The sequence below is a fragment of the Carcharodon carcharias genome, chromosome 22, assembly GCF_017639515.1.
Source record: "Carcharodon carcharias isolate sCarCar2 chromosome 22, sCarCar2.pri, whole genome shotgun sequence".
In the NCBI taxonomy this organism is placed as follows: Eukaryota; Metazoa; Chordata; class Chondrichthyes; order Lamniformes; family Lamnidae; genus Carcharodon; species Carcharodon carcharias.
Genome location: NC_054488.1, coordinates 14,478,151 through 14,501,055, shown reverse-complemented (window position 1 = coordinate 14,501,055; position 22,905 = coordinate 14,478,151). Strand labels below are relative to the sequence as shown.

General features: G+C 42.0%; 1 protein-coding gene across 5 annotated transcripts in view; it reads right to left on the bottom strand.

Annotated features, from left to right (window-relative positions):
• gas7b (growth arrest-specific 7b) overlaps positions 1-22,905 on the bottom strand; it is a 425,852-nt gene that overhangs the window by 136,520 nt on the left and 266,427 nt on the right. The window lies entirely within an intron of this gene.

Genomic DNA, 22,905 nt, shown 5'->3' with positions numbered 1-22,905 from the left:
TCAACAGCAATGCCCTCATCAATCCTCTCAGTTACCTCTTCAAAAAAATTCCAGCAAGTTAGTTAAAACAGAATTTTCTTTTAACAAATCCATACCGGCTTTCCTTAATTAACATGCATTTGTCCATGTGACTATTCATTTTGTCCCAAATTATTGTTTCTAGAAATTTACCCACCAACAAAGGTAAACAGACTGGCCTGTAGTTGCTGGGCTTATCTTTACATCCTTTTTTTGAGTAAGGGTGTAACATTTGCAATCCTACAGTCTTCTGGAACCACCCCTCAGTCCAATGAAGATTGGAAAATTATGGCCAGTGCCTCGGCAATTTCCATTCTCACTTCTCTCAGTATCCTTGGATGCATCTCATCCAGTCCTGGTATTTTATCAGCTTTAAGAATAGACAGCCTGTCTAATTTTAATATAGTCAACCTATCCAGATATTTATTGATTTCAATTTCCACCATCTGCCGGAGTAGGATTTGCACCTGGGTCTCCAGAGCATTACCCTGAGTCTCTGGATCACCAGTCCAGTGGCAATACTACTATGCCACCACCTCCCCTAATAACTCAACTATTCCCCCTGCCTCCATGCATAAATCCCCTTTTTAATCCCTAATTGGCCCATTCTTCCTCTTACCACCCTTCTACTATTTACATGCCTATGGAAGACTTTGGAATTCCCTACTATGTTAGCTGCCAGTCTCTTCATACTCCCTCCTTGCTTCTCTTATTTGCTTTTTCACTTCCCCTCTGAACATTCTATATTTAGCCTGGTTCTCCATTGTATTATCCACCTGACATCTATCACAAGCACACTTATTCTTCATCATCTTAACCTCTATCTCTTCTGTTATCCAGAGAGCTCTGGATTTGTTTACCCTACCCTTCCCTGTTGAGGGAATAGACTACTGGAAGGCTGTTGGTTAGAGAATGGTGTCTCTTAACAAGGTCTTTGTAGAGTTCAGCAGGTTAACTGTAAGTCTTTATTAAAAAGAAAAACTATTTACACATGCACAGTAAAGGGTCCAGGCTAGGAGCCATGTTTAGGTCTTAACATGTTTCTGCTCAACACCACACTGACCTCCCTGAGTCTGGGTCATGTGACTTTTTACGTCACTGTGTGGGCGATACAATAGCCCGTGCCACACTAACACTGTATGTGCCAGACCCTTATATTACATATACCTTGATTGCACTCTACTCGCTCTTCCTTGAAGGTAGCCCCCAAGTTTATGTATTGTTTTTCCTGCCAACCTTTGATTCCAATTTGTTCGGCCCCGATCCACTTTTACTCCATTGAAGCTGGCTTTCCCCCAGTTAATTATTCTTATTCTAGATTATTCTTTGTCCTTTTCCAAAGCCAACCTAAACGTTATGACACAATGATCACTGTCCCCCTAAAGGTCTTCAGTACTTTTACATGTGTATGTTATCAGGGCCCACAGCCTTTGTAGTATCCAGTGCCTTCAGCCATTTCTTTATATCACAAAGTGAATCAAATTGACTGAAGACTGGCATCTGTGATGCTGGGGAACTCAGGAGGAGGCCGAGATCGATCATCCGCTCGGTACCTATGGCTGAAGATGGTTGCAAATGCTTCACAGTCTTGTCTTTTGACTGGATTTGCTGGGCTCCTCCATCATTGAGGATGGGGATATTTGTGAAGCCTCCTCATCCTCCAGTTAGTTGTTTCAATGTCCAATACCATTCACAACTGGATGTGGCAGGACTGCTGAGCTTAGATCTGGTCTGTTGGTTGTGGGATTGTTTAGCTCTATCACATACTGCTTCCGCTGTTTGGCAAGTAACTAGTCCTGTGTTGTAGTTTCACCAGGTTGATACTTCATTTTCAGGTATGCTGCTCTTGGCATGCCCTCCTGCACTCTTCATTGAGTCGGGGTTGATCCCCTGGCTTGATGATAATGGTAGAGTGGGGAATATGCTAGGCCATGAGGTTACAGCTTGTGGTTGAGTACAATTCTGCTGCTGCTAGTGGCCCATAGTGCCTCATGGATGCCCAGTTTTGAATTGCTAGATCTGGTTGAAATCTATCCCATCTAGCACGGTGGTAGTGGCACACAACATGATGGATGGTATCCTTAATATGAAGGCGGGACTTCATCTCCACAAGGACTGTGCAGTGATCACTCCTACCGATACCATCTTGGACAGAAGCACCTTCGACAGGGTAGACAGGTGAGGACGAGGTCAGTTAGGTTTTGCCCTCTTGTTGGTTCCTTCACCTCCTCCCACAAACCCAATCTAGCAGCTATACCCTTTAGGGCTTGACCAGCTTGGTCAGCAGTGATGCTACCTAGCCACTCTTTGTGATGGGCATTGAAGTCCCTATCCAGAATACATTCTGTGCCCTTGCCGTCCTCAATGTTTCTTCCAATTGTTGCTCAATATGGAGGAGTACTGATTCATCAGCCAAGGGGGGGGTGGTGATATTTGGTACAAACATACAAACGTGGAGCATTAGGAGGCCATTCGGCCCTTCGAGCCTGCTCCATCATTCAATAAGATCATGGTTGATCTGATAGTAACCTCAAATCTGCATCCTGCCGACCCCCGATAACCTATTATTCCCTTGCTTACCAAGGATCTATCCACCTCTGCCTTAAAAATAATCAAAGACTCTGCTTCCACAGCCTTTTCAGGAAGAAAGTTCCAAAGGCTCACAACACTCAGGGAAATAATTTTGCCTCATCTCCATTTTAAATCGGTAACCCCTTATTTTTAGACAGTGACCCCTAGTTCTAGATTCTCCCACAAGAGGAAACATCCTCTCCACATCCACACTGTCAAAACCGCTTAGGATCTTATATGTTTCAATCAAGTTGCCTCTTACTCTTCCAGACTCCAACAGATACAAGCCTAGCCAATCCAACCTTTCCTCATAAGACAACCCGCCCATTCCTGGTATTAGTCTGATAATCCTCCTCCGAACTGCTTCCAATGCATTTACATCCTTCCTTAAATAAGGCAACCAATGCTTTACATAGAACTCCAAATGCAATCTTACTAATGCTCTGTATAACTGATGCATAATCTCTCTACTTTTGTTTCCAATTCCTTGCTCTATAAATGATAACATTCTAATAGCTTTCCTAATCACTTGCTGTACCTGCATACTAGCCTTTTGCAATTCATGCACTAAGACACCCAAATTCCTCTGCATCCTCTCACCATTTAGATAATATGCTTCTCTTTCATTCTTCCTACCAAAATGAACAATTTCACATTTTTCCACATTATACTTGTTATGGCAGGTGGATGGTAACTGCCAAGCTGCCCAAATCCCAGAGGGAAACTTGAAGCAGCTGCCACAACTATTTTTGCAATTTGTACTTATTTCAAGATGCAGATTTTGAATTCAGTAAAAGGCCATCAAGCCTTATAGGTTTCCTACTTAACTAAATTAAACTATTATTAATAGAAGAAATGATTTTAAGCACATACATAGATCTAAAAATTACCACCATGATAACTTCTAAATCCCCTAATTAATCTAAACCCCAGTTATACTTTCGTTAAGGCAACAGTAAGACACATTGATTTTAAAAGACCCAGGCAAAGTAACACACAATACCCTGAACAGCCGAATTCAAAGTGAGTTTATCTTAGCTTCAGTTTCTTGTAGACAGCAATTTGTGGCTTAGTTGCTGGAGGCTTTTCACACTTGTTTTAGATCTTAGAATGCTTTCCCTTACACACAGCCTTCTCTCCTTTATACATATTTTCCCCTTTGAATGCAAATTCCCATTGTTTCACTATGTCTTTGGACTTTTACCTCTCTAATAATAAAATCTGTCACAGTACCAATTTTACCAGTAATCATTGGGAAAAATATGCACACTGTTTCTTAACTTCTCCTGGCTAGGTGTAACATTTCACTCCCTCTTTTGAACTCAATCTAGCCTGGTTTATTTAAAAATGCAATTGCTCCCTTTACACCTGACATCGTAAAGCTGCCCACATGTTTGCCTACTTAACATTTCAAACCTACTTATCTTCTGTTGCATCAAAGCCTTCCGACCAGCTGCCTTTAATTCAATCAAGACACACAAACACACACACACACACACACACACACAAAAACACAGACCCCACTATTACTCTACAATAAATTCCAATAACATTATGAAAATTATTATATCTTCCTGACAATACTCCATTTGCCAGATCTCTGTCCACTCACTTAACCTAGCTATATCTTTTTATAGCCTCCTTATGTCCTCTTCACAACTCACTTTCCTACCTATCTTTTTGTGTCATCAGCAAATTTGGCAACCATTCCATCCATCCCTTCATCCATGTCATTTATATAAGTTATAAACAGTTAAGGTCCCAGCACTGCTCCCTGTGGCACACCACTTGTTACATCTTGCCAACCTGAAAAATACCCATTTATGTCTACTCTCTGCTTCATTAGCCAACCAATCTTCTATCCATGCCAATATGTTTCCCCCTATAATATGAGCTTTGATTTTACACAATGACCTCTAATGCAGCACTTTATCAAGTGCCTTCTGGAAATCTAAATACAGTACACCCACCAGTTCCCCTTTATCCATAGCACATGTTACTTCCTCAAAGAATTCCAATAAGTTGGTTAAATATTATTTCCCTTTCACACAACCATATTGACTCTACCTGATTACCTTAAACTTATCCAAGTTCCCTGCTATAACGTCTTCAAAATAGTTTCTAATAGTTTCCCTATGACAGATGTTAAGATAACCGGCCTGTAGTTTCCTGCTTTCTGTCTCCCTCCCTATTTGAATAGTGACGTTACATCTCCTATCTTCCAATTTAATCTATTGGGACCCTCCCCAAATCTAGGGAGTTTTGGAAAATTAAAACCAATGTATCATCTGTCTCACTAGCCACTTCTTTTAAGACCCTAGGATGAAGCCCATCGGGACCCGGGCACTTGTCAGCCTGCAGCCTCAACAACTTACTCAGTATCACTTCTCTGGTAATTGTAATTTTCCTGAGTTCCTCCCTCCCTTCCATTTCCAAGGTACATCAGTGGGATGGACAGATGGAGGAGGGGCTGGGGGAAGTCAGGGGGAAGGTTCCTGGGCAATTGCAGGAATTCCACCCGTACATCCATAAAGTCCTCAGTGGAACTCTTGCTAGCTGAGCAGGTATGCGTCCCTCTGAAGCTCTGGAAAAGGCTGTGAACAATTCCAGAGGGGATTAATTGTCTTAATTTTAACAATCACAGCTGCAGTTGGACATGGAGGCTTTTTCAGACCACTCCTGTCTTTGGTCTGAGACAGGGCACTGATGTGTCTAGCCTGACCATACTGATGAACCTGTCATTGCAATTTGGAATAGGATTTATGGCCATGGCTAGTGGGCAGTTCCACATTGTCCACCTCCCCCACTGGCACACACAGGGAAGCTGGCACTAGCTTTCTAAAGAAAAGGCAATTCTTTGACACAGTTAGATATTTTTGAAACTACTCTATTCATATCGCTTTGCTGCATTCAAGGCGATTATTTTCCACCTTCATCTGCTATTGTTTTCTTTCCTCTACATGAAACTTTCCTTTTTTTAAAAATTCCTTCTTTCTTTCCTCAGTTCATTTATGGTGCTCCTTCTATTGTATTGCTTGCCTGCATCTTTGTGTGTAAGGCTGGAAATCACATTGCCTAGTGGTAGATGTTTCCTAAGAGGTGATCATGGATCCTTTATGCGCCCACGTTTACATGGCTCTGTCTCCATGGCAACCACTTAATCTGCGACTATAATCACATTTTCTCTTTGCTTTTCTAACAGGGTGGATGCACTTTCAGCTCTTTCAACAACTCAAGCTTCTGGTAAGATCACCATTCAAAACCTCCACAGGTGCCAACTGCTTGTGTGCCCTAAGGATCAGTAAATTCTACATGTGGTCTTCTTCATTTGAATGGGATCCGTTGTCGCTTTGCTTCTGTACTACCAGCACTCGGGTTACATATTGCAACTGCAATGGTTTCCATGGTAACATGATGGTGCACAGGTAGTAGTTAGTTTCCTAGGTTACTTAACAGCTATTAAAAGAGCCACAACATAAATTGTAAAAAACTTTCTCAGCTCGAGAGTCTTTGAATATTTTTAAGGCAGAGCTAGATATATTCTGGATAAACAAGGGGGCAAAAGGTTATCAAGGGTAGGCAGGAATGTGCAGTGGAGGTTACAATCAGATCAGCCATGATATTACTGAATGGTGGAGCAGGCTCAAGGATCCAAGTGGCCTACTCCTGTGCCTGATTCTTACGTTCATATGTATGTTTGTAGGTTCATAGTTGTACTGGTCCTTCACTAAATCTAGGATTGCAAACTCTGATTGGCTGTATCCCTGGAGGTTTTATCTCATGACCTCCCCCTTCCAACTACCCCATCATTTTTACAACTAAGAAATGAAATGTTCTTGAGAAATTGAAAAAAAAAAATTCACAAAACTCCGGTGATGTTTCTCCAGTTTTGCCCAAAGGGAGATTAATCCTCAATTCCCAGAGATTCCAGAACAATCCCAAAGGGTGGCAACCCTAGCAAATACTTATACAAACTGAACACAAAGCTTTCCAGTGCATGCAACTGCAATTCTTCACCCTAGCCCTCCTAAACGTGCCGACCCATATTCAGGTATAATTTTACTGATGCCAGCAGTAATGTTCAATTGTTCTGTATCCCATCCTTGTAGCCATTTGTTGTCTATTTTATATCTTGGATCAATGCAGAGATGACACTAGCTTCAACGTATGCAGGAACTTTATTTTCAGTGCTTTGAAATGTCTACTCCATGCTTCAGCTTTAGCTTCCAGCTCTTCGTAGAGCTTTGTTTACTTTCCTCTGACTCCACATCCAGGCTTAAACAATCAAGCACAGTGAGCATAGATAAGTCAACAGATATGCATACTGAAACACAGAACAATTGAACACTACACCAACAGCCTTTTGGTACCTCGAATTTGAAGAATGGTCACACTTGAGTCCAGGCAGTAAGGACAGGTGACCAATCAGGCTTTTAAGTGTTGAGGAACCACACTCAACCCTCCAGTCAGCATCTGGATGTGAGATGCTACAAATGTGCTCAGTGGCTAGTAGTCAGGGGCACATATCCGGGTTGAATCTCTCCTTTATAGCTTGAGGACACACAGGACAGTTGTAGTGCTCCTCCCTACTGCCTCACTTTGCTCAAGGCACACCCAAACCAGGGATACCAGTTCTTTAATGCTGGGGTGTACAACTAACAGCCCTGCACAAAATCAACATGACGTTTTCAGGACAGGGACTCCCCTCCTCTCATGAAGAGATACTTACTAGAGTAGAGCTCTGCAGGTGTGAAATGGAAAATAAAAGAGACTGAAATGTTGGATGAACACAACTTCAAAATGAGCACAATGGGCAGCAACTGAATCTCAGTGATCATATTATAAGCTGTCAGTTAGTTGACTGACCATGTATCCAAAGCACTATTCCCAATACCATGCAATGAAATGAAATCTACAATGAAAATCTTCAAAATATACAATACAATAGCACAATAATGTGGTGAACTGTGAAAGCCTGGCATCCACTACCTGCTAAATAAAAAAAGTCACTAGAAATGGAATAATAATGCTCGCTTAATACATTATATACACATGAGCAGAGATAGATACAGATAACAGAACAACAGGGGTTTAAGAATCATGTATACATCAGGTCCCTGAAACTGTGCAAGTTTCTCTCTCAGTGGGCAGTTATGCTCTTTGATACCAATATAACCTGATTCTAGCTTCTCATTAACGTGAAAAGTATTGTACAGCTCAAATTTAATTAGACAGCATGACACCATCTTCTATAGACAGACTCACAGTTCTGTTCTGGTTTCACACTAGCTGCAGTATAACTGCAACCAGTGTGACACAATATTTGCAGTGTTTGCAGGGAGCTCACTATTCCTGATTGAAATCACATTTTAATATTGACAGCATGGTTACTGGTGAGAGTTACTTGCAAGCTGTACTTGAGCTGACCAGAAAACATTGTGGAATTAACAGTATAAATTAGTGTTACTAGCCCAGCCTCAGCTAAACTGAACGCTGTTCTCAAACTGGTATCTGTATGAGAACAACAGCCACAGGTCATTAAAACACCAAGATATATGGCTGACTTGTGTATCATTCTGCAAATAAGCACTGCCTCATTGCCATTATTATCAATTTATTACTCTTTAGCTACTAAAGGAGAAGTCTAGAGGGAGTATATCCTTGAGGTTACAGAAATATTTTCTTCTAAATATACATTTTCTGAGCTGCTCAAACAGCACAGCCATGGCACTGAAGGGAGAAGCATGGTGGAGTAGTTTCATTGAGAAAATGGGGCCATGATTTGGAACATGTCTAAAAGTTAATCCTTGTGGACATACTGTATTCTTGGTATTAAACAGCTTCAAGTGGACACACTGGCCAGCCTGAAGTAATGGCATGGTGTCAACTGAGTTACTCCAAGACACATTTGGGGCAGGATCTTTCAGTCAGCGTGCGGGGGCAGGTAGAACATACTGATTTATAAAATGACGGGTGATGATGTTGGGCATTGCGCAGTCCTGGGATATTTCGTCCGGAGTCGGCTGCGTACCCACTGATATGTAAACAGTCCATTAAGGCCATTAAGAAAGTAATTCACGTCATTAGTAATGCTGCGTGTTTTTTAGGAAACCTCATCCATGAGCGGGATGAGGTTTCCTAAAGCTTTTATTAAATAAATAAAGATGTATTCACACAGTCACATGAGGAGACATGCTTAAATAGCTTTTAAAATCCTTTATCTAATTATTTTAATATTGATTCAACCTCCCTGAGTTAGCTCGGTGCCTCAGGGAGATTGAAGCGCTCTTTCTCGCGCATGGCCCTCACTCTCCCTCCTCCCCCCCGCCCGCACAGGTAGTGCTGAGCGCTATGGCTCACGTATTACGCTGGGCGGGCCTTAGTCGGCAATCGCAGGCGGCGATTGACTCCACGACCACCCCCACCCGCCACCTGAAAAATTCAGGCCTTGGTTTTCTCTTATAGTCAGGGAACAGCATAGAAGCAAAGGCGCCTTTACTTGGTGGATTTCCACACAGTGCTGAATACCAACATTTCTTGAAACCTCAAATCAGTTTCTTGCATGTAAACTATTTTTCTGTAAATAAATACATTAAACAAATATTCTTTCTCCACATCCCTTCCTATTTAAGGCATTTATATAAGAAACATAATTCTATTTTCAATGAATAAAATCCATACTCTCGTTCAACTTTGTTGGTCCTCAGGACAGCCCACACATTCACTTCTGAATGTCCAAGGGCACAGACTTGAATCTATATGATGCACAATTGGTTTAACCATTTATTGCTAGACATAGCTGGACCACAACAAGCACTGTTGGGCCCTGCAGTCCTTAGCCCTCACTCAACCTAGGGAAGACAGTGTTTTTCTTCAAGGTCAGTGCCTGGGGACATGTTGTTCCAAAGAGTTCCAAGTCCTCCAAGATCTTTGGCATTTCAAGCCATTTTGACACTGCAGCTGTTAATCGCCCATTGCCAGTATCTATGAAAAGATCTAACAACATGCAATGAGCCTGGAATAGATGGCATGGACATGGACTTTAAGTTATGCCATTGTAGTTTTTAAGCCAATATGGTAGTCCAGCACAACCTAGGAATTTTTAAAAGTTTGACTGAGTGGCCATTCCAGTTATCTGCTAGCCATACTTGCTCAAGAAGGGAACATACTGCTTGCAACTCTCGAGGCTTCACACCTAAGCTACACCATATATTTTGTACTGATGTGAAGTCGAAACATTTCATGGAACTGCATATATATATATATATATATATATACAAACTAGTAATATTCTTTGTAGTGTGGACAATGAATAGATTTTGTAATTAAAATAACAGTGGGTCATTATTATACATTCAAGGTGATGGACGATTGCAGTTAAACTTTAGAAACCTGTTTCTCAAGTTCCCATTTTGCACTATTCTTATTTTTGTTTTAAGCTTTCTCATTTTTGTAAATGTTGTGATCACTATGTTGAAGGAGAGTATTGCTGCTGAATTGGAATTTTCAGCACATAGTGACAACACCAACCATTGCTTTCCTACATATAATATGATTGGATACAGAGGAAACTTTCCTTTTGCTTGGTTCCAGCAATGGACTCAGCTCCAATAATTGGCATCAAGGAGCCCCAGCAAAACTGGAGTCAATGGGAATCGGGGGAAATCTCTCCACTGGTTGGAGTCATACCTAGCACATTGCTGCAGGACTTCCTGCGGGTAGTGTCCTCAGCCCAACCATCTTCAGCTGCTTCACCAATGACCTTCCTTCCATCATAAGGTCAGAAGTGGGGATGTTCACTGGAGATTTCGTAATGTCCAGCACCATTCGCAACTCCTCAGATACTGAAGCAGTCCATGTCCAAAGGCAGCAAGACCTGGACAATATCCAGGCTTGGGCTGATAAGTGGAAGTAACATTCACGGCAGACAAGTGTCAGGCAATAACCATGTCCAAAAAGAGAGAATCTAACCACCTCCCCATGACATTAAATGGCATTACCATCACTGAATCCCTCTCTGTCATCATAGGGGTTACTATTGACCAAAAACTGAACTGGGTCAGCCATATAAACATGGTGGCTACAAGAGCAGGTAAGAGACTGGGATTCTGCAAATAACTCATCTCCTGACTCCCCAAAGCCTGTCCACCATCTACAAAGCACAGGTCAGGAATGTGATGGAATACTTTCCATTTGCCTGGACGAATGCAGCTCCAACAACACTCAAGAAGCTCAACACCATCCAAGAAAAAGCAGCCCACTTGATTGGCACCACATCCATCACCTTAAACATTCACTCCCTCCACCCTGACATAGTATGTACCATCTACAAGATGCACTGCAGCAACTAACAAGGCTCCTTCGACAGCACCTCCCAAACCCACAACCTCCACCATCTAGAAGGACAAAGGGAGCAGATGCATGAGAACACCACCACCTGCAAGTTGCTTCCAAGCTACACATCATCCTGGCTTGGAAATATATCGCTGTTCCTTCACTGTCACTGGGTCAAGATCCTGGACCTCCCTCCCTAACAGTGGTGTACTTATACCACATGGACTGCAGTGGTTCAAGGCAGCGACACACTACCACCTTCTCAAGGCCAGCTGGGGATAGGTGACAAATGCTGGCCTAGCCAGTGATGCCAACATCCCCTGAAAAGAATTAAAAACAAATAGGTTGAAGCCCCAAACTCTTGGCAGCATCCCTTACCCGAGTAGGACATTTTCCCATAGCAGCAAATCGGTGGCCCAACTAATCAAGATTAGCAATTTTAGACAGTCTTACACCATTGAAAAATGCCTACTAGGAATGAATTAAAACTCATGTAATACCTCCTTTAATGAAGAAACTTTAAGGGGCACCTATCTATGTTGTTAGATTTTAAAGTGATGTAGTTGAATTGGTTAATATCTTCCACAAGTTTCCTAGCATTGTGCAGTCTTCCACGTGCAGCACCTGAGTTGTGGTTCATTTGGCTTGAAGCACATGAAACGATTCTAACAAAAAGAGTTGTTTATTTCCGCAGACATAAATGACAAATTGAATTTCTGCCAGAGTTATTTCTTGGGGAATGACTGATTATTTTCAGTGAAACTATCTAGAGTCATTTATAAGGACAACACAAAAGGTTATTACAACAATGTAAAGCCATGGTTATCATGCTATTCACTATCTTCCTAGGATTTTGGTTGCCCAGGAGAACAATAGTGATCATGAGGTTGCAAAGAGGTTGGCTGTGAAAATCCTACAAGCAGTCATTTGTAATTGGATGCAGTGGTTATACATCTTTGCTGCTCACTTGAAATCATTGACTGATGTTTGGCTAAAGATTCATTGTCCCAATTGCCTGACTGTACTTTGGCAAAGTGGTCACCCTTCACATGTAAGTGCTACAGTGCAACCATGGGGGGATGAAGGCACCACAGCTAAGCTTAATCTTGTGCGTACTTTTTCACTCTGGTCAGAATCATTAAACCTTGTTTGTATTTTCTGCTAAAACAAAAACAGAACAGAAATACCTGGAAAAACTCAGCAGGTCTGGCAGCATCGGCGCAGAAGAGTACAGTTGACATTTCGAGTCCTCATGACCCTTCAACAGAACTAAGTACAAATAGGAGAGGGGTGAAATATAAACTGGTTTAAAGAGGTGGGTGGGTGGAGAAGGAGGCGGGGGGGGGGGGGGGCGTTGGTTGTTGGGACAAGCAAGCAGTGATAGGAGGAGATAATCAAAAGATGCCACAGACAAAAGAACAAAGAGATGTTGAAGGTGGTGATATCTGCTGTTTAGCCCAGAGGCACTATGGTCAATTATGGTGTCTGTACTGCTGACCCTTGCTGAGATCAACAAAACTCAGTGAAGACCAGGGTCCAGCCTGATTCCTCCTGGATTGTATGGCTGAGTGTTGCATGCTTGGATTTCCATCACAGCAGTGTGGTATTCAATAAGTTTATAAGTATGCTTATAAATTCATGTTGCGGGGACCTAGGAAACCAATTACTCTGAAATTCATAAAGTGCAGTACATTCTACTGATATTTACAAAGCATCACTGGCAAAGTGAGGTCAGGTTTAGAATAGAAGTAGTTTTATAAGAGAATTTATAACAACAGTGGGCTGCATGATTATTAATAAATCTCATTTACATACTGACCAGGTTGCCAAGGATAACTTAAACGCTGATCAATTATTTTTCTGGATAACAACATTGGAGATTCTTGCATTTCATTTGAAACTGTGTGACTGTTTTACAATGATGGCATTTCAGAGCTTGAATTTTGAATATCAGGCTGGTATGCTGGTGAGGCGCAAAAAAACAAAGCTCCAAAAGAAAGAAGGACTTGCATTTATATAGTGCTTTTCATGACCGCCAAGCATCACAAAGCACTTTATAGCCAATGAAGTATTTTTGAAGTGTAGTCACTGTTGTAACGTAGGGAACGCGGCAACCAATTTGCACAGAGCAACATTCCACCAACAGCAATGTGATAATGGCCAGATAATCTATTTTTGTGATGTTGATTGAGGGATAAAGATCGGCCACGGTACCAGACAGATGGGGCCTTGGTTTATTGCCTCACCCAAAAAAAAAGCACCTTCGACATCCCTCAGTACTTATTATTTAGCGAATGTAAATGCCTAAAGCCAAGCAATAGCCTCATCATTTACTGAGTTTAAGGTGATTAGTCTACCAGTTACTCTGTAGAGGGGACACTTGGTAATGTGCAGCATTATTTGTGTCTTTCCACAAGTATATAAAGGAGCTTTTGCTGAGACCCCAGCAATCCAGTTGGTTGCACAGAGGTCCTGGTCTGTCCTGAACCTATTTAGCAAGGACCACTTGCCATTGCAGTTCAAAGTCTGCTAATTAATAGATGGGGTTTGTCACAAGAAATTTGTTAGTGACTTCCCGTGTTTCCCATGCCTTGATCCAAAGGATACGTGCGGGTAGATCTTGCTCAGGAAAGGTGCTCCATGTGGGGCACCGAGATGGAAGGCAGGCAGTAGGTGGTTTGAGATGGTCATCACGTGAGTCATGAATGAGGTGTATCACAGATGGTTTCAACCAGATTAAGAGTTTGTCAGTCGGGAGGTGTGTTGAGAAATGATATGTTTGCGAGGACAGAAGACCAAGTTAGGGGGTGGTGCTAAGTGGAGAGTTTCAGTTATGATGCTGCATTGTTGCATTTAATGGAGTGTCAACAAGGTGTGTGTGCATGACCTTTGCCAGACAATTGCACAGTACTCTGCTATGAGAACGAAAGGGCAAGTGCTGAGGTCTGAAGTGTTGCGGCAGCAGCGCCCATGTTGACGGAATGTAACAAGTCTGGTTTAGTAGATTGTTTCTGGTTTTAACCTTTGCTGCTATTTGCTTCAGATGTTCCTGGAAGCACAGAGTCCTATATAGAGTCACTCCCAAGCATGTTGGGTTGAAATCATGCTTTAGTCCCTGGCCATCCATGCAGATAGGCAATTCCTTTTTGGCACTGGCATTGTGGAGGTAGAATATACTTGATGTGGATTTAGAGGGATTCAATGTGAGATGCCATGTACCACAGTCATCCATCAACTTTGTAAGATCTTTGTTAAGAATCTGGTCCAGAGTGCAGGAGGATGGGGCTTTGCTGGCATAACAGATGTCATCAGTATAGATAAACCTGCAGGAGGTGGCTGTTGGCAGGTCATTTGTACATATGTTGAAAAGGGTTGGGGCTAGCACTGAGCCCCTGTGGTAGTCCACTGGCCTGTCTTCGCCATGCATTACTCCCTTACCCAAGTTGGACTCTGCATCATCTGTTGCAAAGGGATGTTTCAACAACTGTCCCAACCCAGGTTGGAACAAGCTTAGGACGCAGGCTAGTGTGCCACACTGTATTGCAGACAGCGGAGAGGTTCAGCAGCACCACACCTGTCTTCAGGTTCTTTTATAAGCCATTTCTGATGTAGGTGGTGAGCACCAGTACTTGATCGTATGCACTGCGCCCCTTATGAAAACCAGCTCGGACAGCATTAGGATGGTCTCTACTTCTGGGAAGCATAGGAACTAGCAAGGTCTCAGATTCAATCTCTAAGCAGTGTAATGTGAAGTGAGAATCACAGGGGAATCCTGCTCACTCGCTAGTATCCTCTTCTGGAAGTGTAGATAAGGATGAAGTTGTAGATTGGCAGTAATGTCACCTCACGTTTGAATATTTAGGTTCAATATCAAAATGGTTCCTCGATTGAGAAGCTGGAGGAGAAGTAAAGGGTGTAAAATCACCAGGGCAGAAACCATTTTACTGATCTGGGGCACTGTATGGACTATAACACTAGCAATGAGTTTAAAAATTGTTCAGGTAGCCCTATGGAAACCTTTGTGTGGTGGCTTGGCTCAGTGTTGGCAAATTTGCCTCCATGTTAGATGATTAGAGGTTCAAGTCCCCTTCCAGTCCTTTATCACAGATTTTGAGTGATAATTCAGTACAATAATGAGACAGCACTTCATTCAGTTGTGCAGAAATGTTAAACCATGGCTCATTGCGCCCATTCAGGTGGATGTAAACGGTCCCATGGCACTGCTCAAAGAGGAAGTTCTTAACTATCACTGTCAAAACAGATTTATTCATAATTGTTTGAGAGGCCTGAGGCTCAGTGCAAATAGTCTGTCACACTGCCCTTCAGAACAACAGTGAGCTCAGCAAGCAAATCAGTGAAAGTCCCAAGTGCTTCACAAAGAACGTGACAGGCGCCATATGAATGAAAAGTTTTTTTCTTTTATAACTGATTTTTCAAAAAATATCATTTTCAGAAAAATAGCATTCCATGCTCTCAAAATATCACAATATTAATGGCCAGGGAATGGAGCTATACGTATAAATATAAGTATGTGTCTGCAGAGCTCACTCTCCTAATGGGCAGAGTGCAAACCGAAGGCTGCAGCGTTATCACAGAAACACAGAATGGTTATAGTACAGCAGGCTATTCAGCCCATTGTGTCAGTACTGGTTCTCTGAAGGAGCAATTCACCTAGTGCCACTCCTCTGCCTTCTCTCCGTAGCCTTGTCCATTCTTCTTTTTCAGATAATAATCCAATTTCCTCTAGAATACCTCGATTGAACCTGCCTCCACCACACGTTCAGGCTGAGCGTTCCAGATCCTAAACACTCACTGTGTGAAAAAGTTTCCTTCATGTCACCATTGCTTCTTTTGCCAATTACCTTAAATCTGTGCCATCTGGTTTTCGATCCTTCCATGAATGGGAACAATTTTTCCCTATCTACTCTGTTCCCTATCTACTCCCTCATGATTCTGAATACCTCCATCACTCTGAATACAAACCTCGACAGCCACGTATCTCACTTGAGGTATCATTTGCAGACCACTGCTAACATCCTGGGGTCACTAAAAAAGTTGCACAGCAGTACAACACTGTACAAAATAATTCAAAAGACCAACAAATTACACACCTTCAGTTTGAAAAAAGAAATCACTTGGTGCTGTCAGCTAGACGCACCATCATCTCAAAAAAGATCAGGACAATTATTCTTGGTTAACATAATTGTAAGGCCTCTGATGATGCCTCCCCCATATCTCAGCTGCATCAGTCTGCAATTGCTACCTCACATAGCTTCTGAAATGCAAACATTGTAATCATAGGATGGCCCCAGTGATAGTTAAGAGTAGAATTTCTTAAGATATGCCTGACACAATAAATTACGTTATAGAGGACAGGCAAAACCTTTGAAAATGTTTGAGGATAGACATTCTTAAAAAAAAGGAAATACCTTAAAGAAATATCTGAGACAACTATAGAGAACAGACCTCCCCAAGGATGATGAAAAGAGTGTGGGAGGCAGAAGAGGCATTTTGACCTCACCACCTTCCACAGTTCAAGAATGAAAAAGTTCCAAGAAAGAAAGATTGCTTTCTGACCCATTATACTCAATTGGTTTTGAAGGGATTTTGGTTTAATTTATATCATGGCATTCAGGTCAAATTATCTTACAAATGCTAATTCCCAGTGAAACCCAATTTGTTCATAATGTTACAAACGCAAAATGCTGCAGCTGTTGGAAATCTGAAATAAAAACAGAAAAAGCGCTGAAATACTCAATAGATTTGGCAGCATCTATGGAGAGAGAAACAGAGTTAACATTTTGAGTCAAAGATGACTAAAAAGAGTTACCTCTGCCTTGGCAATGTTCAAAGACTCTGCTTCCACTGACTCTTGAGGAAGAGAGTTCCAAAGACTCACGAACCTCAGAGAAATTTTTTTTCCCCTTCTCTCGGTCTTAAATGTATGACCCCTTTTATTTTTAAACAGTGACCCAGAGTTCCAGATTCTCCCACAAGGGGAAACATCCTCTTTACATCCACCCTTTCAAGACCCCTCAGGATCTGATATGTTTCAATCAAATTGCCTCTTACTCTTCTAAACTCCAGCAATATAAGCCTAGCATGTCCAACCTTTCCTCATAAGACAACCCACCATTCCTGGTATTAGTCTAGTACACCCTCTTTGAACTGCTTCCAACACATTTACATCCTTCCTTAAATAAGGAAACCAATACTGTACACAATACCCCATATGTTATCACACTAATGCCCTGTAAAACTGAAGCATAACCTCCCTACTATTGTATTCAATTCCCCTCATAATAAATAATAACATTCTATTTGCTTTCCTAACTATTTACTGTACCTACATGTTAGCCTTTTGTGATTCATGCACGAGGTTACCCAGATTCCTCTGATCTCAGAGTTTTGCAATCACTCACCATTTAGATAATATGCTTCATTTTTATTCTTCTTGCCAAAATGGACAATTTCATATTTTCACATATTATACCACATTTGCCAGCTCTTTGCCCACTCACGATCTATATCCCTTTGTAGGTTCCTTATGTCATCTTCACATCTCACTTTCCTGCCTATCTTTGTGTCATCAGCAAATTTAGCACCAGACTTTTGGTCCCTTCATCCAAGTCATTTATATAAATCGTTAGAAGTTGAGGTCCCAGTACTGATCCCTATGGCGCACCACTCGTTACATTTTGCCAAGCATAAAAAGACCCATTAATGCCTACTCTCTGTTTCACCCTTACCTTGGTTGGGGAGTCTAGAACCAGGGCCCACGGTCTCAGGATATGGAGCAGGCCATTTAGGGCTGAGATAAGGAAAAATTTCTTCACTCAAAGGGTGGTCAACCTGTGGAATTCTCTACCACAGAAGGTTGTGGAGACCGGGTCACTGAGTACATTCAAGAAAGAAAATGATAAATTTTTGGATATTAGGGGCATCAAAGGGTATAGAGAGAAAGTGGAACTATGGCATTGAGCTAGAGGATTAGCCATGATCATATTGAATGGAGGAGCAGGCTCGTAGGGCCGAATGGCCTACTCCTGCTCCTAGTTTCTATGTTTCCTGTTAGCTAGCCAAACTTCTATCCATGCCAATATGTTACCCCCTATGCCATGGGCTTTTATTTTCTGCAATAACCTTTGATGTGACACTTTATCAAATGCCTTCAGGAAATCTAAGTATAGTACATTCACCAATTCCTCTTTATCCACAGCATATGTTACTTCTTCAACGAACTCCAATAAATTGCTTAAACATGATTTCTCTTTCACAAAACCATGTTGACTCTGCCTTTCCAAGTGCCCTGCTATAACTTCTGTAATAATAGCTTTTAATATTTTCCCTATGACAGATGTTAAGCTAACTGGCCTGTAGTTTCCTGCTTTCTAACTCCCTCCTTTTATGAAAAAAGGAGTTATATTTGCTATTTTCCAATCTAATGGAACCTTCCCCGAGTCTAGGGAATTTTGGAAAATTAAAATCAATGCATCAACTATCTCACTAGCCACCTCTTTTAAGACCTCAGGATGAAGTCCATCAGGACCCGGGCACTTGTCAGTCTGCTGCTCCAACAATTTACTCAGTACTACTTCCCTGATGACTGTAATTTTCTTCAGTTCCTCCGTCCCTTCCATTTCCTGACTTACAGCCATTTCTGGGACGTTACTTGCATCATCTATAATGAAAACTAATGCAAAATACCTGTTCAATTCATCTGCCATCTATTTTCCATTATTAATTCCCCAGCCCCGCTTTCTACAGGACCAAGGCTCACTTTGTTAACTCTTTTCTTTTTTAAAATATCTATAGAAACTCTTTGTGTCTTTATATTTCTAAGCAGCTTTCTCTCATATTCTAATTTTTCCTTCCTTACCAATCTTGTGGTCATTCTTTGCTGTTGTTTTTTGATATTCTGTCCAATCTTCTGACCTGCCAGTCATCTTTGCACAATTATATGCTTTTTTTTTCAAGTCTGATACTGTCTTTAACTGTTTTAGTTAACAATGGATGGTGTGTTCTCCCCTTGAAATTTTGTTTGATATTCTGTCCTATCTTCTGACCTGCCAGTCATCTTTGCACAATTATATGCTTTTTTTTTCAAGTCTGATACTGTCTTTAACTTTTTTGGTTAAAAATGGATGGTGTGTTCTCCCCTTGAAATTTTTCTTTCTCATTGTAATGTACCTATTCTGTGTATTTGGAAATATCCCCTTAAAAGTCTGCCACTGCATCTCTACTGACCTGTCCCTTAACCTAATTTTCCAGTTCACTTTGGCCAGCTCTGCTTTCATACTCTCATAATTGCTCTTATTCAAGTTTAAAATACTAGTCTTAGACCTACTCCTCTCTCCCTCAAACTGAATGTAAAATTCAATCACATTATGATCACTGCTACCGAGGGGCACCTTCACTAGGATGTCATGAATTAATCCTATCTCGTTGCCCAATACCAGATCCAGTATAGCCTGCTTTCCAGTTGGCGCCAGAACGTGCTGTTCTAAGAAACTATCTGCAAACACCCTATGAATTCGTCATCTAGGTTACCTTTGCCTACCTGTATCTATATATAGATTAAAAATCCCCCATGATTATCGCTGTGCCTTTCTGACAAGCTCCCATTATTTCTTCTTTTATGCCCTGTCCTACCACATGGTTACTGATGGGGGCTGAGCCCGGGGGGGGCTGTACACCAGTCCCACAAGTGACATCTTGCCTTTATCATTTCTCATCTCTACCCAAACCACTTCTACATCCTGGTTTCTTGAACTTTCATGCCACTTTATTGTGCCAATACCATCATTAATTGACAGTTACTCCTCCTTGTTTTCTTAGCTTTCTGTTCTTTCTAAATATCATGAACCCTTCAATGTTCAGATCCAAATCTAAGTATCCTGCAACCACATCTCTGTAATGGCTATCAGATTGTACTTATTTATTTCCATCTGCGCTATCAGTTCATCTGTTTTGTTTCAAATCCTACATGATACAGAACATTTAGTTTTGTCCGTTTAATATTTTTATAACCTTTAGCCTTATCACCCAATTTACTCTTAGATTTGTACTCCCTGTCTCTTCCTATCATGGTCTGTTTATCATTTCCAACAATAATACCTTTCCCTCGTGCCTTGCCTCTATTCTTTAATCTACCACATCTTCCCAAATTTGATCCCTTGCCCCCCCCCCCCCCACTATATAGTTCAAAGCCATTTCTACTTCCCTAGTTATGCAGCTCACTAGAACACCAGTCCCAGCACAGTTCAGGTGTAGACCGTTCCAATGATATAGCCCCCACTTTCCCCAGCTGTGGTGCCAGTGCCCCACGAACTGGAACCCACTTCCCCCACATCAGTCTTTGAGCCACGAATTTCTCTCTCTAATTTTACATACCCTATGCCAATTTGCATATGGCTCAGATAATAATATGCCCTTTGAGGTTCTGCTTTCTAATTTAGTGCCTAGCTTCTCATATTCTCTATGCAGAGCCTCTTTCATAGTTCTACCTATGTTGCTCATACCTACATGGACTATGAAGACTGGATCCTCCCCCTCCCACTGTAAGCTTCACCAAGGCTACTTAGACAGCACGTTCCAAACCCACGACCACTACCATCTAGAAGGACTAGGGCAGCAGGTGGATGGGAACACTACCACCTGGAAGTTCCCCTCCAAGCCACTCACCATTCTGATTTGGAAATATATCACCATTCCTTCACTGCCACTGGGTCAAAGTTCTGGAACTCCCTTCCTAACTGCACTGTGGGTGTACGTACACCACATGGGCTACAGTGGTTCAAGAAGTCAACTGGCCGCCGCCTTCTCAAGGGCAACTGGGGATGGGCAATATATGCTGGCCCAGCCAGCGAAGCCCACATCCTGTGAATGAATAATAATAAAAAAAGTTCCTCTCCAGCCCTGAGCAGGTGTCCCAAACCCAGGCACCAGGCAGGCAGCACTGCCATCTGGAATTTCACTCTTCACTGCAGAGAACAGTGGCAATCCCCCTCACTAAACTGTCCCCTGCTATCACTACATTCCTTTTGCACCCCCCCCCCCCCCACTTGAATGGCTTCCTGCACCATGGCACCATAGCCAATTAGCTCTTCCACCCTGCAGCCCCCATTCTCATCTAAACAAGCTGAGAAAACCTGAAACCTTTTGGACAATTGCAGAGGCCCACGCTCCTGCACATCTGCCCTCTGGGTCCCCTTATCTGCCTCACTCACAGTCACACTCTCCTGCCCCTGACCACTGAACAAATCAGAAGGCCCTATCCTAAGAGGTGTAACTGCCTCCTGGTACAAAGCATTCAGGTAGCTTTCCCCCTCCCTGATGTGTCACAGTATCTGCAGCTTGGCCTCCGGCTCAATAACTCTGAGCTGAAGCTTATGAGCCACAAACACTTACCACAGACATGTTTGCCCTGGATCACATAGGCATCCTGGAGCTCCCACATGTTGCAGCCATGACACATCACCTGCCCTGCCATCCTTAATGTATTTTAATTAACTAAATTATGTTATTAAATTATTTATTTTCCTTTTTATATAATTTAGTAAGCTTACTGGCTTATTAAGCATACTTTATGCTATCTTAAAGCTTAGCAATAGCATAGACTTTCACCGCTTACCAGATACTCACCAAACAGCTAGCTTCTTTCCGTGTAGTAGAGCAAGAACCAATTCCTATAAGGTGCAAAAGTTAGAAAAAACAAAAGGAAAGGAACACTTCCTTCCCCTCCTCAACTAACACCCCCATTCACCAAACTCCCAGGTATACACTCAGTCCTTGCACTCGTTTACAAAGCTGCACTGAAGACATCTGAAATTATAGAACTCCAGCTACAGAAACCAGATTAAACCAGTTAGCTAATTAACTACCAAAACAGAAACAGAAATACCTGGAAAAACCCTGGGTCATGAGGACTCGAAATGTCAACTGTGCTCTCCTCCGCCGATGCTGCCAGACCTGCTGAGTTTTCCCAGGTATTTCTGTTTCTGTTTTTGTTTTGGATTTCCAGCAACTGCAGTTTTTTGCTTTTAGCTAATTAACTACTCTGCTACTCTCAGTAGAGTGTGTTTACCCTGCCTAAGGCTGGAAGAAACTTACTCTTATTTACACAGTACTTCCAGTTGCTGCTAATTATAGACAAGGCCAGAATCTTCAAGAACAAAATTAACATTTTAACAATTTAAGGAAGCTTCCACAGCCAGCTGTAAGCCCCTGGGCGGTGGTTATGGGGAGAAAGGCGAAAGAGTCTTAGAGCTCTGCCGATCTATCCAAAACACACATAATTGGGGACTAGGGGAAAAAGTCAGCCTTTGTTTCTCTATCTCTGTTAAAGAGGTGCTGTAACAGTGAAAGCACAAAGCTTATCTCGTTCTGTGCAGATAAAGGCAGGCTCAGACATTTCAGCCTGAAGTGTGAACATGTATTACCTGCAATAGAACAGCCAGTGCTAATTCACAGACTATAAACTTGTAAATGAATTTACCCTCGGCTGGCAGAATTGCAATCTTGTTACCTTGAGTTGTACAATAAGCGGTAAACAATTGACCGAATCTTGCTGTGAAAAATGTATTCTGTTCATGCATGTACTTCATGTAAAACGAACCTATTTGTTGGTAGATAACGAGCCTCATCTCACAAGGGTAATCTTCAATCCTTACATAAAGGCAGCACAGCATAAACATGAGCTCATCCAAAATTTTACTGCCTATGTCCTAATTTGCACCAAGTCCTGTTCGCCCATCATCCCTGCTCGCTGACCCCATTGACTCTTGATCTGAAAGTACCTCACTTTTAAAATTCTCCTGCTTATTTTCCAATCCCTCCATGGTCTCACCCCTCCCTATCTCTGTAACCTCCACCAACCCTACTGCCCTCAAAGATAAATGCACATCTTTGATTCTGGCCTCTTGTGCTCCTTAATTTTAATTACTCCACCTTGGTGGCTGTGCCTTCAGCTGCTTTGGCCCT